Genomic DNA, 14,304 nt, shown 5'->3' on the forward strand with positions numbered 1-14,304 from the left:
TAACTCCTAAAAACAGCTGTGGCGGTAGGATGGGGTTTCTCCACTTCCACCTCTTTAGCACTAAGCTTCCTGCCTTGGAGGTTGGCTGGGGTGCCGGGTAGGATTGTCATAGCGGTGCCATCACCTGTGAACAGAGTGTGTGGAGGTGTGCCCTGGAGTACAGAATCGAAGATGGCACCCGCACCCTGTGCTGCCATTGCTCCCTCTGCCAAGCGCAGGCTGTGTCCTCCGGAAACAGCGGAGAGCCCGTTCTTCTGCATCCGGACCTCATCAGAGGCCACATAAGATCACGTTGCAAGCCTGATTTGGCCACTGGGCCTTGAGTTTGACACGTGACCTAGAGGGACACGATTTCTGGCAAAAGTATCCTTTAACCCTCTCCAATCCACTGTCTGACGTCTGAAGACATTATGATTTAAGGCTGTACAGCTCTGATGTTGGAAGATATCCGTCGGGGTTCTCTTACTGTATATTGCCAGCCTCTCTGCTGTTGTAGCCTATCCAATGTGTCACCTCATGCAGTACTGGCTTTAGCCAGCAGAAAGCGCCATTGTATAACAGCAGAAAAAGAGTAAGCCCCCTAGGAAAACCAGAATACAAATTGGATTGGAAAGGGTTAAAGCAGCATGGCTCAAGGTTTTCTATCAGCACAGACAACAACGGATTATAACAATATAAATGTGCTCTTTAATAGACATGAAACATTTCATCCTCTTTTTCATGTTACTTTTTTCTTCTTGGTCTGTAAACATATATAGAACAGCAGCGAGAGACAACAATCATTTCTCAGGGTTATCGGGAGTCTTCCTAAGAAAGAAGAAGAAAGACTGTTTTACAAAAGCAGATTAGAATAGTGTATATAGCAAACTACTGGGTGCGGGTGACAGTCCGTCAGTATAACTTACCATATTCATGTAATACGCCCATGAGGCCTGGACCGCCAGTTTCTACACTCTCCGCTCTTTCAAACATGTCCCCAACACTCCTAATTGATGCTGGAGACCTTGTAACCTACATGCTGCGCTTGCGCTACAATTCTGGCTTCAGCACATGCACACTGACATCCATTTGTCTCTCCATAGATTAACATGGGGGCAGAAATGGACGTCACTGCACCAAGGCCATAAATGTGGTGCATGCGCAGTATGTACATTACATATGGTGTCTCTAGTGTCAATCAGCAGCTTTGGGGGGAATGTTTGAGATTGCTGAGGATGGAGATAGGTCGGATGAGTTGGGCAGATTTTGGATAATTAGGGGTACTGAGAATTCCAAAAAAAAGGTATTGTTACATTCATCTGCTCTGTAATGAATATCTGGATATGGTTAATAATGCTGACAGACAAATTGTTCACTAAGGACCGTCTCTTTTTGTTACAAGGGTACCCTGTAATAAGTTGATCCTAGGGTCTGATGCTGAGAGCCCCAGTGATCAGCTACAATCTATGGGAGAACCTGGAAGCAAGTGTTCAATTTCCCTACAGTGCCCCCACAGTAGAAATGAAGTATTACACAGTTCTGCTTGAAACATATCGGCTTTCTATGTAGTACATGAACATGTGGGGTCCTCCAGGGAGAGAGACACTTTTCTTACCTGCTATCCAATCTAGCTAATAGAGGAGAGTCCTAAGTGAAAGACTTCACCCTACTAATCCATAATTCCCTAATAGGGTACTTGAAAATGGGTTCTAGTAATGCGGACAATCCCTCTAATTCCCAATCCTTGTCTATTAGCCACCTTTATGGATCAGATAGTCTCAGCAATTGGTTGTAGATTCCAGGGTCATTACCTGCCTCTATTTATGTAGCATTTTCCTCCATTAGACAAGCACCAATCAAAGAGATCAGCAGGCATTTACCTGGCCTTCACACTGGCCGATTTAGACATTATTAGGGGAAGAACGGTCATACATACAATCATTCTTCCGCCTTAGAGCTTCATTATTGTCGGCAACATATCCCCTGTTCCCACGGGAAGATGTGCCACGACAATGATCATTTTTTGACCCACATAAAAGATGCAATCGCCCAACAAACGAGCATTTTCTTGTTCGTTGGGTGATTGGGAGCATCTTTACAGGACCCAATAACGGGACAAACGGATGTTCCTAGGAATATTCTTGCCCAATTATCCAGCCATGTAAGAGGTGCTTAAGGCCTTTCCATGCTATTAAATCCACAATGAAAATATCTGACATGGATTTGTCTAATAAGCTACGACAGAAATCCGAGGCTGAGCCATGGATTTGCATTTGAAAATGCCACCAATCCACAAGTGGATGACCCCATTCAGTGGAGCTAATCCACATGCAGATTTTATGATGCCCGTTCTGCCTTAAGAAGCATCATATCTATCCTTTTTTCTTTTCCCCACAATGCAGACTTCAAATCCATACAAGTTACATCTCTATGGTATGAACTACAGCACGGACTCCCATTGACCTCAACGGGATGTAAAAGATCGCAGATTCCAATGTGGATTTCAGCATGAACTCCACAAAAGAATGTGTTAACTGGGCTTTAACATGGAAGTAAATCAGAGTCCTTGTAATGGGACCACCCAAGCAGAAGCTGCTCTTCGTAACCGCAGGTCTCTTTGTCAAATAGAGAGGAGTGATCCTCCTTTATTACCTCCAAGCAGTCTGGGGTATCTAGGACCCACCAATATAACTGACTCTGAGGGTACACCCTACAGTTACATACACCTTACACCACACAGCATTATGATGCCCTACATCACAGTTTCCCTTAAAGGGTTTATTTTGGGACATTAACTGGCGCCACATCACCTTAATTGTTTATATAGAGGGAAGAGATGGGCTTTCTGGCAACTGAAACTATGTGCTAGGAGTCCGGCCGTGTGGGACGCTCTGTCTGGAGGATCCCCGATGGGCCAGTCCGAGCCTGCCTCCAGGAGTTCTAAAATGGGCATATGGAAATGGATTGTCTAAAGTGGACAACCCCTTTGGAATTGATATAATTGAATGTCTCCTTAAAAATCCTTTATGTAATCCTTCCCTTTTCCTTAAAGGGGTTGTACCACTGTAAGAGGGTGTCACATGGCCTCTGGCTATGATGTCCTCATTGTTTGCATTGTATGTACTGTTACTTTAGAAACCACAATAAAGTTTGTAGAAAGTTGATAATTAATATGGGCTTGATTACTTCCTGGGCTGAGGAGAAACGGAAGGAGAGCGGGAGACAAAACAGTGGCTGAAGAACAGACAGTGAGCTGGGCGGATGATGTGGACCCCAGATTCCCCATGGAGGACTCCGCATCCTGAGATTCAGGTAGACCCCTGATCTCCAGAGACTACAATACTCATCAGCCGACCCCGGTGTTGGGGCAGAGGACTGTGTCGCAGTGCCCCCGTTTCACCACAATTGGCTTTTATCAGCTATCCTTAGGATAAGTGCTAAAAGTCTGATCGTTAGGGGTCTAACTGCTAACACCTCCACCGATCCTGAGAACAGGTGTGCCCCCTCTTCTCCTCACTTCGGGCTCACTGCACCCCCTTCCCCATAGTGAGGACAAGACTGAATATAGTTGTGGTCACGCATGCTCGGTGCTGCTCCATTCATTTTGACTAGACTGCCAGGGATAGCCGAGCGTCTACTTTTGTCAGTCTCATTGAAATGAATGGAGCATGTGCGAGCGCCTCTCCATTCAATCTCCACGTCACTATTAAATCATTGCAACAAGCCTGCAGAGATGAGAAGAGTGGTGATAAAAGTCGATTGTAGTACAACCCCTTTATAAGGAAGGCCTGTGTGTGTCTATGACAAAGGTGTCATTCTAGTAAAAGGACACATAGGTGTGGGTGGGATCTCCTGGTGTATGGCTGGTCTTAGGCAACGTGACCAATAAGGAGGGTTGCAAAGGTTGCAACCACAAGAAGGCTACTATTCCTAGTGGACCCACTCTAGACTCGAACCCCATTTTGACCACCATCTTGCTAGAGACATTTACTTCTGCTATACAATAGACTGCCTCTCCATGCTGCACAGACTTGCTTTAAGTTCTTCAAACTGGATAAATGTCTCACACCTAGATAAAATCCATCAATATATTATTTGGGTTTTTATGACACAATTCCCAGGATATTTCATGGGGTCAGACCAAATATAAAAAAAGTTACCCGATTTCATACTGGAGCTCTGAACATCCCGCCGCATCCACAGTATTTGGAGCCCGACTTCCCATCTTTTTTGGGGATATTCCAGCATTGGCCACATCTCATACCATATTTCTTGTACCTAATATAAAAAGGATCAATAACATCATAAAGGCTGACCAGTCAATGCAATAGAGAAGCTATAAGGACATGTAATGCAAACAATATGTAATGGGGGGTGCAGAGGTTACATGGAATATTGGGGGGTGTTATTCAAAGTAACAACATTATAGAAACATTTTAAAATCTGTATATTGTGTCTTATGACAGGAGTATTATCATTTGGTGTATACATTGGGAGCAGCAAACATTCACTTTACATTTTATTACACATGCCTTACACCAGGGGTCCCCAACTCCAGTCCTCAGGGACCACCAACAGGTCATGTTTTCAGGATATCCTATGGTAAGAACTCCTGTGGCAATGTCTGAGGCGCCGATAATAATTACATCACCTGTGCGATACTGAGGAAATCCTGAAAACATGACCTGTTGGCGGTCCCTGGGGACTGGAGTTGGGGAACACTGCCTTACACTATGGAGGCCAAATAATAGCACGCTATATGTTATCCATGTAACATTTTCACTCAGTTACCTAAGCAGAAGCTATATACAGCATTGCTAGTGCCATACAATAATATACCATACAGTGCCCAAGTAGCAGTGCCACACAGTACCTAAGTAAATACAGTACCGCCATATAGTGCTCAAAAAATACCAACACACATTGACCATATAGCAGCTCTGTACGTAATCTAATAAAACGGTTACACAATCCATGTTGGCATGGATGATTAAGCCTTCAGAAGCTGATAAGGAGCTCTGTGCATCCGCAGGGGTCGTGAATCCCTAGGGGTATGTGCACAATGGGGTGTGAAAAACCTAACCGTGCTCCACCTCATGAGCGGCGGTTTCCTACCGCAGAATCATACGTGCGGCTGCTGTGGATCCACACATTAGTTCAGTTCAAACGGTCAAATCCCCAAATGGATTTCCAGACACGGATTCCACATGAAGAAGTGACATTTCACGTGGTGTGTAAATCCGCATACAGAAAAATCGGAGCCATATAAACTACAGTATGGATTTCCATGGGACACTAGTTTTGTATGGATTTGCTGCGGATTCAAAGCAGAATCTACATCCAATCCACTGCAAAATTCACTGCACAAACAGGGGTTAAAGGGGTTTTCCCAAAATCTAAAGTTGGATAGTGGATAACTTTATGTTCAGTGGGGATCTCACCCTTGAGACCCCCACCAATCCTGAGAACAGGGTCCTGTATCTCACCTTCTACTCACCGTGGGCTTACTGCATAGCCAGATTGAGGAGATTGAGTGGAGAGTCGTGGTGCAGCTCCATTCACTTTCAATGGGATCGACAGTGATAGTGCAGTACAAGTGCTCAGTTGCAGCATCCAAGGAGCGGGCCAACAGCTGAGGAGATGGCGGGGTAGATAAAGACTTTGTCACGGGTGTCTCTACCATCTCCTCCCTTGAGGGTAGCTCGAGACCCGACCAAGTTACTACTGGGGGGAGGTCACAGGGAAAGGCAATTGAAAATTACCTTGAGTATTTTTTGTCACTCGTGACGCCACCGTTCCATTCTCTGCGATGAAGTTGGATGTTGCAATAAAAGTCCACACACAGAGTAACTTTTCATGGACAAACCAGGAATGGTCGGTAGTGTCCAATTACTTCAACTTCAGAACAGTTCCAACAAATACTAGGGTACTGACTAGAGATGAGCGAGCGTACTCGGCCACACCCCTTTTTCGACCGAGCGCCGCAATTTTCGAGTACTTCCGTACTCGGGCGAAAAGATTCGGGGGGTGCCGTGGGTGAGTGGGGGGTTGCAGCGGGGAGTGGGGGCTGAGAGGGAGAGAGAGAGGGCTCCCCCCTGTTCCCTGCTGCTACCCCCCGCCCCCCGGCACCCCCCGAATCTTTTCACCCGAGTACGGAAGTACTCGAAAATCGCGGTGCTCGATCGAGTAATTACTCGAAACGAGTAGGTTCGCTCATCTCTAGTACTAACACAAATTACCCTTCCAGAAGGTGGTGTGATAGGGAGGACTTCTCTGGATGACTCTGGACAATCCACAGGCTAGTTATGTGTGAGATCCCGCTCTTAACAACTCTTTCTCTCTATCACTCTCCAACTCTCTACTGGTCTACACTCATGCTTCCTGTGCCGTACGCCTGCCAGACAATGATCCCTCTCCTCACTCAGTGCTTAGAAGTAGCCCCGGTACATCCCAGGCGGAATATTTACAGCCAGTTAGCAGGTGAAAGTGCCCTCTGCCCACGTCCCGATGATTGTTTTAGTAATTGTGTATCGTTCTTTACCCCTTAATCCCCTGCTGGGGTAATAAATTCCTTGCATCATTAAGAGGTTGAGGGTGTGGAGGTTTTTTACTGCACAGGCAGTCCTTTTTTTCTTATCCTTTGCATCAATACCCCTCCACCCACCAGTGTTGGGGTCCCCTCTGCTGCCCCCCGAATCCTTGGGACCAGGAGTGACTTCTTTTGATTTACAAGTGGACCTGGACTATAGGTACTGAGCGGGTACACTCGCCCAGTGCAGGTGAGTCAACATCTTTATACAGTGTATCTGTGTATATACGATTTATGTGAAGATCTGCCTGGTGCTTTCCTGTTCACCCTATATATAAAATATAGTCACATGACATACAACAAGATACATTTCTCAGACATAATCCAGATGGTAACCCATTCAGGCAGGATAATCCCGGGTCGTACGACAGGGAATTACTTGGCCTCTTCCATGCTGCCACACACAGACCAATCAGGCAGGGTCTGTGTGCGTGCTCACTTCTCTCTTGCTAACTTGCAGACTCCCTTCCATCCCCCTTGCAAACACATATATAAAACACAGCCACATGACATGCAACAAGATACATATCTTAGACATAACCCAGACGTTAACCAATTCAGTGCTGCAAAGGTGCAATACACATCAAATGCATACAGCACTGACAATACGATTGCACAAGACAAAACACTTAACATTATAGAGGAGTCCCGCTAACTCTGGGCCACTACACAGTGATTTCAGACAGCCCCATTTAAATGAATGTAGCAGCAGCCATGCGTGTGTCGGTCAGCGTTTCTTTCAGTCTGGTGTCAGTGCGCATGGGAAAAATGATTCCACAGTGATACAAAAGAGAGACATGGGACCCCAGTTCAGAGGACCAATTGAGGTCTCAGCGATGAGACCCCCACTGATCATAAAGTTATCCCTTCTTCTGTGAAGAGGGAATAAACTTTTTATATTTTGGGATAGCTCCTGTGAGACTGTCCATGATATCCTGTGCTGCGCCTAAAACGATAACAACATAAGCTTTTATCACCTCTCACCACTTTTGAAAACTTGGGCGAGGTTTCTCCCAGAGGGCGCAGAGCCAACAAGTTCCTAACAGAGTTATCACAATATTAGTAAAGACAGAAAACTGTGCAAATTGAAGTGCAAATCTACATAGCAGGCAAATATTTCACCTTCAGTCTTTTAGGACAACTCAGAATGCGCCAAATTTATTAAGAGGCGTGGAACTATTTATGAGATTGTGGCCAAGACATCACAAAACAAAGTACTGGTGTTTTGCCAACGATTGACTTAAAAGGGTATTCCAGTTCCAGCAAGTTATACCCCATTTACAGGATAGGAAATAACCATCTGATCGGTGGGGGACCGACTGCTGGGAATTGGGGTCCGGATGAAGGAAGCATAGGTCGGGGAGGCGTACTGCACTGCATTCCTCGAGTGCTGAGCAGTCCCAGGCCAAGCAGTCAGGAATCTGTAGCGCTCTCATTGAAATGAATAGAGTGCAGTGCATTTGTCCGACCTGTGCTTCCTTCATTCAGGGACCGACATGGCCCCCGGTCTCATGATTAATGGCGGTCCCAGCTGTCAGACCTCTACTGATCAGCTAGTTATCCTCTAACCTATGGATAGAGGATAATTGTTGGAACTAGAATATCCCTTTAAGTCATATCCACCAATGAATGAATATCCCCCTTCTAAGAATGTCCATTGTCCTAGGGAAGTCAGTGATCATGTATATAATATGCGTCTTCTCGAAGCCGTGGTGATATTTCTACACTTTCCCATGCAGACAACCATACTGTATGTATTTGTGGAAGATCATTCCTTTTTCAAGGAAGAAAGGAAAAAAAGAGAAATCCTAAACTGGTCACCTGACAACCAGAAACACATAGATCTGTTACTACCAACAATGTTTTTACAGAACCATTCTGGCAGGAATGAAATCTGCAGCTTAAAAACTGCGACTATGCCAAGATCTGCACAAAAACTATGAGAACAGCAATTTATAGTGACTTTGCTAGATGGAATAGCATGAAAATATGCAAACTCTAACTGCATAATGTACCGAAATTAAACTACAACTCCCAGCATGCCCTGATCCACAGGTTGGAGACCACTAGTTAAGACTTCACTCCATATGGAAGAAGTCCCAGGTTTCCATGCAGATACTAAAAAAGTCAAGAAAGCCTAAACCTCAACATAAGGTGACCATTACAGAAAGGAGGTGAGGTAGTACAAGTGTTACTACACTGTATATACTGATCCACAAGAGAAAGATTCCAGAAAAAGAAACAAAACAGAAAAGAAAATGGGCCTCGGCACAGTAATGGAGTGGGGGAGCCACAAAGCCCCATCTAAGAAGAAAGACCGAGCACTAATGAAGTGAGGAGTAAGGCCGGATTAACGCGGTCGTATTTTTGCACAAAAAGTTGCACACGCAATACGCAGAAAATAAAACCCATTGATTTAACTTGTGCGTGAAAGAGTACAGTTAAAAACGCTGTTCTGCTTGCAAATACGCAACACTCGCACTAAAACGCAGAGCAACTGCTCACGCCAATATGCATACGATCGTGTGAGTCCGACATAAGGTCAAAAATAATTAACAAAAAAAAAAGTTAAACATCCGAAAATGGGAGCGGGAAGGAAGGGGGAGGGGGTGGGAAGGGTGGATATGCAATGTTGTTGTTGTTGGCGGCCGTTTGGTCGTTCACAACCCTCGGCGACCCTAAAGGCGAGCTCCCTCCATGTTTTCCGGTTTTGCACTGCTTCTTTCAGTTGTGTGATATCCATCCAAGTATCGGCTCTGCCAGTATCAGCTCTGACAGTATCTGCCATCGTGTTCTTTGGCGCCGGGTCTTCTTTTGCCGCTGAACTGTCCAAGCATTATAGATTTCTCCAGCGTCTCTGCTCGCATTACATGGCCAAAATACGTGAGTCCAAGTCTGGCCATCTCCCCCCCTTCTTCTGTTTGTTACTCCCGCTGTCCAGGACATACGCAGCAGCTTTCGCCGGCACCAGAGCTCTAATGCATCAATCCTCCTCCTATCAGCTTCCCTCGCAGTCCAGCTCTCACGTCCATACATGGCTCTGGGGAATATGATGGTTTGCACTATCCTGCGTTTAGTTGCTATACCGATATCCCTACTTTTCCAGATTTTGTCCATGTTTAGCATCGCGTTTCGCCGCAATGATATCCTAAGTTTTATCTCTGGCATAGATTATCCATCGTGGTCGATTTTCAAACCAAGAAAGATGGAGTCTCGCACGCATTCTACGGCCTCGTTGTTGATTTTGATTTGAATTTGGCCATTTTTGGGAGTTGTCATAATTTCCATCCATCCAGTAGTATCTGGTTTTATAGAACTTGTCTTAGGAGTCATTTACTGTAAAGGTAAGATCCTCCATGGTCCAAACTACAAAGACATGGAGGAGGATTGATCTTTTTGGCAGAGTAGGAGGACACAAGCTCTCGCAGTCATAACTAATAAGCGCTCTATATGCCGACAAAGGAGTCTCCCAATGATGGAGAAGGAGCATTGGCGGAACCAGCTTATTTGAAAAGCCGCAACCAAATGAATGACCTGCTGGCCTTTTTCCCAGAAAGACGCTAGGACTTGACAAGACCGAAAAAAATGAAGAAAATCCCAACAGAGAGAAGTTGCTGCAGGAAAGTGAGCATAGAGACAAGTAGACACCCAATACCACCGGGACAACACTTTGTAGTTGGCTTCTAGATCCGATGGACCAATGATGGAGGTTGGTCAAGCAGAGATTGCAGTAAGAAGTAGATCAACAGGACATGCGGAGCTGGGCTGGAGCCCATGCACAATTCTTCACAGGGGTGTCACGCGTAATGAATTTTGTGATAGAGTACTTTCAAAGTCTGCATGGAACTTACGAATTTCATTGCCAAATTGGATGCCGATTTTATCCCGTCATTTGAAGAGGTGAAATCCACATTGAAAATCTGCAGCATAAATTGACATCCCGTAGATGTAAAACCTGTGTTACAAGTCAATTAATGCTGGCAATTTTTTCCAAAGTGTCTGGATGGGATTTCCTGAAATTTCATCCTCATTGCTTATTCCGTAAAATACTACTGATTTTCCGTAGCCCGTTTTGATGCAGAAAACGCCTAGTATTAGTGCTACAAGTCAACAAACCCTGAAGGAAGGAGTAAGGCCCAATTCAAGCAATTAGAAATCTGCATCACAAAAATGCAATAAGTATTTCAATGAAAATCCACATATCTCTGATTTTCATTTAGACTCGGCGCAAATCCACATGTGTACTAGCACTATTCAAGAGAGCTAATCCCCATCCAGACCGTGCGGGTCAACTGTTTGTTTATCCTGTGACGTAAATCTGCGCTATGTGAACTGTGGTGCGGATTCCCATTGATATCAATTGTAGGTACAAATATTGCAGATATCAGTGTGGACCTCATGTAAAAAGCTCCGCTGTGTAGAGCATGTGCACAAGAAGCAGGTTTGCTGCAGCAGATTTGTTGCAGATCCACATCAAAAGCCAAATAAGAATCTGCATGATTTTGGCACAGATTGTACCCCCTCCATTTAAAGAGGTGAAACCCGCAGCAGAAACTGATATGTTATGGATTTAAAATCCACATGAGATTTGTTAACATCTCATCTACGTGTCTTGTACTGTTAAATGCTGTTTATGCTCTGGGCCAAAATTCTCACTATATGTGAAGATACCAAAATGTTCTTTTCTCCAGTATCTACTCCTAGCTTTGTCTATAATGGCATCAAAAACTGCATGTGTGATTCCAGTCTTAGACTCTCCCAGAAATCTCAAAAAGCAAAAAAAAAAAGGCTTGGAAAAAAAACCCGAGATCTTCCCAGGAGCGGCCAGACTGCTAAAATTAGCCCGAGGGAGCAGCAGCTCATCCAGAATGTCAGAAGCATCCAAGAATGTTCAGAGAACTGCGAGCCGCAACTAAGAACAGCCTCATGACCGCACAATGCAGAAGAGAGAACCCAGGAGGAATCTACTGCTGTCCAAGAGCAACACCAGAGCTTGTATCATACAAGTAAAGACTCATCACAAGTCACAGTATATGTCATGTAATAATCCCACTTCCACACACTGATAGCAGGCTGGTGAGGGCAGCGGTACAACTAGAGGCACCAGAGCAGCTATTGTGAACGCAAAAACAGATAAATATGCCATTACTGGCGCAAAAAAGACTTGTTCACTGCGCAAGAGTGTGGAATCCACATCAAAATTTGCCAAGTGACAATTCAGCTCTTTTTTTTTACCCACATGCAGATTTCAAATCCACTCCTTATAGACTATGGCGCAGATTCACAGTGACAGTGATGGGGAACTCCAGGGATGCAGAATTGCCATAAATTCTGTATCAAAGATCCATTCTGTGAACATAGTGGAATGCACTGTGGAATTTTCCTTGGCTTTCTGCCATAGTTTTTGCCGTGGATCCACATGCAGAATGTGCCCTGGTGAGATTCCAAAGTGGAAAAAAAAAATCATGTTTCTGCAAGTTTCCATATCAAGAATCGAGCTGTCACTTCTTGATGCAGAAATGTTTGCACGCACTTTGGACAAGGCAAATTCCGTGAGCAGCAAAAAGAGAAAATTCTGCCCCAAATGCACTGTGTGACTGCATCCTAAGGTTATGTTCACATGGTGGGATCACCGCAGGATTTTTCGCAGCGATTCTGCCGTGTGAACATACCCTTAGGGTGCGTCCCACATAGCGGATGTGGGGAGGATTTTCTGCTGTGGAAAATCCGCACCAAATTCCACATCATACATTTGTATCACAATTCGCACCACTGATGCAGATTTTGACTCAGATTTTGATGCAGACCCCCAGCAGACGTCACCTCTTCAATTAAGAGAGTGAAATCTGACGTATAACTATGAGAAAGTCAACAGCAAAATCCGCAGAGCACAATATGCTGTGGATTGTGGAGCACATCCGCACCAAAATCCATCACGTTTGAACACTATATTCCCTTACGGGCTGCAGCTGCATTCTGAGTCTCTGGAGCAGTCCTACCACTAAATCCTGGATGGCATGATGCAGCAGGCGGCCCAATTTAACCAGAATAGTGTTGGGCGATGTGCCAGATACTGAACAGACCCCATTATAGGGAGTGGGATTGATCTGGGCAGGTTTGGGTCCGGTATATGTAGGATCAGCTTCCGTTTTTTTCCCTTTTCCGGGAACAAAGGAACCCAAAAGTGCGGATGTAAACTAAGCTATACAGGCATCTAATACCTGCCAACACTTAGTCAGGACAGAGAGGTTTCCCTGCTGGAAATCCTAGTTGACAATTGACAGGATCACAGGCAAATCGTAGATCAGAGTCTGCTGGATCAGGGTAAAATAGCTCTGGATTTTGGAGTGCAGAGTCAGACATCACACTGGATCCTGGTAGACAACACAAAGTATACAGAAGTGACTGCACTCCTGCATCAGGCATTTGTTTTGGAGATGTTTTGGAGTCCGTTTAATTAGAAATCCAGTGGAAAAAGTTAGTTGCTATTGCTAAGTGGGAATTCCTGCGCACGCCGAGGAATGTGGGACGGATGCCAGCTCCATGTGGAAACACTGTGTGGGTAGGAGTTGCATGAGAAGTGATTTCTGTAGCAAGTCATAAATACAAGAAAGGTTAGGGTGAGGTGGTCCGCCCTGAGCTACAAACCCCCTCTACATGAAATCCAACACAAAAGCCTCATTTACAAGAGAAGTGCCTCCTAAGAAAATACAATTACCAACCCCTCCAAGAAATTACAGTTTCCCCCTCCCAGAAACACAATCATTTGTATGGAAATCCAATAAAAATATGCAGATATACAAGCAAAAACTTACCTACAAACAAAGAAAGGACGGGCAGATCAGTTATATACCAGGGCAGCAGTATATAGCCCTACTAGCTACAAAAAGCCCAAAAAAGACATAGTCACACACAAATAAAAAAGTATGCCCTAGAGCAATGCTTTATAACCCGGGAGTCACTCTATGGGTACTATATGGCTCAACGCGGGCACTATATGGCTCTACGTGGGCACGATTTAGCACCATTTGTTGCACTGTATGGAGGAAGGTAAAGTGTGTATTACGCACCACACAGTGCTCAGATAAATGTATTTAGGACTGTATGGCACTAGATTTATATGCAGGGTGATCATAAATCAAGTAGCCCTATTCAGAGATGTCTAGAGAGACATCTACTGGGTGTAATTGTACCAAACTTGGTAAAAAATACTATCCAGGATACGATCCATGTGAAAAACCATCTCAACAACAAGCAGAAGAGGTTGCTGCAGCTGTTGTTGAGAATTCTGTGGAGAACCTACAAGCAGTGCACATAGTGTGCCAAGACAGACATGGCCCAGTCAGCAGTGCTGAAAATCAGGTTTTTGGTGGTGAGATTTGTAACTAGTTATTTTTCACATGGATCACTCCCGCATGTCCTGGATAGTATTATTACAGGGTTTAGTTTAATTACACCCAACAGAGGTCTCCCCAGACATTTCTGAATAGAGATACCGTATATACCGGCGTATAAGACGACTTTTGAACCCCGAAAAATCTGCTCTGCAGTCGGGGGTCGTCTTATGCGCCGGTAAAACAAACAAAAAAAAAGTGTAAAAAAAAAAAATTTTATTACTCACCTCCCACGGCGTTCTGTCGCACTCCGGCAGGATGTTGCTCGCTCCGGCAGGCTGTCGCTCGCTCCTCGTCCCCGCCGCAGCATAGCTTTCTGAATGCGGGGCTTGAAATCCCCGC

At 44.9% G+C, this 14,304-nt stretch overlaps 1 long non-coding RNA gene across 1 annotated transcript; it reads right to left on the reverse strand.

Annotated features, from left to right (window-relative positions):
* Positions 1 to 614: 614 nt before the first annotated feature.
* LOC136612855 (uncharacterized) lies at positions 615 to 5,513 on the reverse strand. Its single transcript, XR_010790421.1, has 3 exons — positions 5,477 to 5,513; positions 4,140 to 4,257; positions 615 to 807 (listed from the first exon to the last, which is right to left on the reverse strand). It is a non-coding gene; the product is annotated as an uncharacterized lncRNA (long non-coding RNA).
* Between the last annotated feature and the right edge of the window lie 8,791 nt (positions 5,514 to 14,304).

Source organism: Eleutherodactylus coqui, chromosome 2, assembly GCF_035609145.1.
Source record: "Eleutherodactylus coqui strain aEleCoq1 chromosome 2, aEleCoq1.hap1, whole genome shotgun sequence".
Classification (NCBI taxonomy): Eukaryota; Metazoa; Chordata; class Amphibia; order Anura; family Eleutherodactylidae; genus Eleutherodactylus; species Eleutherodactylus coqui.